Source organism: Aptenodytes forsteri, unplaced genomic scaffold (genome assembly GCF_000699145.1).
Source record: "Aptenodytes forsteri isolate BGI_AS27 unplaced genomic scaffold, ASM69914v1 Scaffold79, whole genome shotgun sequence".
NCBI lineage: Eukaryota > Metazoa > Chordata > Aves > Sphenisciformes > Spheniscidae > Aptenodytes > Aptenodytes forsteri.
The window spans coordinates 4,149,005-4,152,250 of NW_008794776.1; positions in this window are offsets into that span (position 1 = coordinate 4,149,005).

Genomic DNA, 3,246 nt, shown 5'->3' on the forward strand with positions numbered 1-3,246 from the left:
ATGCCAAAGGCAAAAATTTAAACTGCTTTGCCCCTCCAGGCTGCAAGAAAAGAAGGATGTAAATAATGCCAAAATGTGTATTTACACAGCTTTAAAATTCTATTTGAATGTAACAAAATAATTGGATGTTAGTGATTTCTAAAAAGAAATGTCAACAAGGTTTTTTAATTATTATTGTTTGTTAGGTCTCTTCGGGAAATACCTGGCTGCATTTACAAAGGGGTTTCAAAGAGACCTGGGAATGTTGTCTATCAGTGCTGCGTCCAGGGAAGCTAACATGTGAAGTGGGTACCATAACTGCATTATTTTTGATCTATGTTTGTCAGCTGGGCACAGAGCAGTCTCTTCATTGCTCCTTCTGCCCCAGCAACAAAGCTCAGTCGTGGTCCCTGCTGAAAGGAACATCTTCCTGGGAACTACATTGTTTCATTAGCTCCTGCGTGCATGATTTCGGTGTGTTGGTTTTGTTTGTTTTCCCGGAAGGTCCTCTGAATTTCCCAGGGAGTCCTTCCTTTTGACATACATGTGCTGGTTTTGGCTGGGACAGAGTTGATTTTCTTCACAGTAGCTAGTGTGGGGCTGTGTTTTGGATTTGTGCTGGAAACAGTGTTGATAACACAGGGATGTTTTCGTTCCTGCTGAGCAGTGCTGACACAGAGTCAAGGCCTTTTCTGCTCTTCACCCCACCCCACCAGCGAGCAGGCTGGGGGGGGCACAAGAAGTTGGGAGGGGACACGGCCGGGACAGCTGACCCCAACTGACCCAAGGGATATCCCACACCATGTGACGTCATGCTCAGCATATGAAGCTGGGGGAAGAAGGAGGAAGGGGGGACGTTTGGAGTGATGGCGTTTGTCTTCCCAAGTCACCATTAGGCGTGATGGAGCCCTGCTTTCCTGGAGATGGCTGAACGCCTGCCTGCCGACGGGGAGGAGTGAATGATTTCCTTGTTTTGCTTTGCTTGCGTGCGTGGCTTTTGCTTTGCCTGTTAAACTGTCTTTATCTCAACCCATGGGTTTTCTCACTTTTACCCTTCCAATTCTCTCCCCCATCCCACAGGGTGGAGTGAGCGAGCGGCTGGGTGGGCTTAGTTGCTGGCTGGGGTTAAACCACCACAATACTTAAACTCATTGCTGCTTAACCTTGTAACTCATGGGTAATTCAAAGGCTTTGCAGTGGACTAATACGGAGAGAGAGTCACAACACAGGAGCTGCCATGCTAGTTTCCCCTAGATTAAAAGTTTCCCAAACACTAGCAGTGGTCAGTAATGGATGTCTGGATAAGCAGCATAAGAAAAAGGATATAAATGATCCTTTTCCTGTCCCCTTCTCATATGACGTCTCTGGCTGTCTTCCTTTCTCTACCACACAATAAGGAAGAGATCTGGGGCTGGCTGCCTGACTTGGAAAACCCTTCATGTTAATAGTGCATTCTCATTTACAGCATGGCAGGAACGTAGAGTACCTGCAGGACTGGGCTATCAGTATTTGGAAAAATGCTTGACTAAAAGGCTGTCCTTGGTATGTTTTCTTTTGCACTACAAAGTTGTTTTTCCTTACCCACAAACAAGCAGCCAGCCGTAGGAAACAACTGAAGATGGCTGTATGATAACATTACTCTTGCTGGCTTAGGATGATCTTTAAATACTTTATTTTCCATGCCGAACACAGAATTGTTAGTTTAATCATGAAACACGTTTTCCATGTTGCATTTGCCAGATCTGATGTTAAGAATTTAATATTACTTTCACCAGAGGTGAAAAGAATTGCAGAGAAAATTAAACAGCATCAGTCTTTCTGAATGTTACTATCAGAGAGTGATAGAGAGCTCGAGACATTAATGCAATACAAATACATTTTAAATTTTACAGTAGGATTTGAGTAGCTGCCTTCAGGTCCTTTTCAATTGGACTGATTTCTATGTTGTTCTTTATCAGGAACTCCTAAATTTCTTTTGCTAGAACCAGTATCAGAGGTGGCAGTTTCTGGCTTGCATCCTTCTATGCATTGTGGAGTATTTTGAAACTGCCGGTATGTGTACCGCTATTGGTAGGGGAAAAAAGAAATAATGTTTGTAGCTTCTTTTTCTTCTGAATCTAATATATGTATACCTACACAATTCAGAGCCTGAAAACTAATTCCATCTAGAATGACCTGGATTCTAGAAAGAAAGAAGAGGGGAGGTACATTGCTAAAGAAACATTAGCTGATGGAACAGATGGGAAAGACGGACTCTAGAAAAAGATCCTGTTCGTGCTGCCCAGCTCAGGAGGGTGACAAGTACAAAACGGGCCTGTTGAGGGATGGTTTACTTGGAATGTCATATAAAACTACCCTGAGCTGGGAGGGAAGTGTCGTCAGTGTACATTGAAAGCAGTTACAGCAGTCTGCTCTTCAACTGCACATAGCAGCAGATCAGAACATCTCTAATTATTATTTGTCTGGCTGGCTAAGCAGCGCAGCATTTAAAACCTAATTTGTTGTATAATTTAATTTTAATTGAGTCTCCTATCCACACAGGACTCGTTAAGCTAGCTGTATGTTTCACTTGCTGTCTTTTTACATGGATACTATGGGAGAGCTGCAAGAGCCAAACCAATCGTTTGCTTGCGCTGTGCTATCACCGAGGTGCAGTAATTCCTTGGTGTGATTGCAGAGGGATCTCTTGGCAGGAATATTTGGAAAATATGTTTTCTCAATGCCACAATATAACAAACCAACTTCCTCCCTCAGCTAATGCTACGGTTTACACAAAAGATTTGTTTGTTGGGCTTTTAGTTGCATCTCCCATGTGCTGGTATTTTCCTCTGCCACTCAGAGATAACAATTACTAGTCACTGTGAGCAGTAATAAAAACGAAGCGTCATGACAATGCTTTTGAGTGATTGTAACTTCCACTGATGTGCCTCTCTTCAAGTGTATAAAAGGCACTAGTCCTCAGTGAGGACAAAGTTGAAAGTAAGCAGGGTATTTGAGAGAAGACAAATCCTTTTGGAGGAATGCAGACAGTCAGGCCTCAAAGAACCATTTTTTGGTAGTATTATTACTAAGGGAAGAGTTATAGACTAAGGTCAATAATGCAAAGCTCTTAAGTACGTGCATCAATTTCAACTTACATGTGTGCTTACATTTTCTCCTGAACTGGGGCCCATGCGATTGAGAACTGTGAAGCAATACTGTGCATTAGGTATCAGTTAAAACTGCAGATCCAAAACACTTTTGTATTTGAATAATTTTGCTTGTATC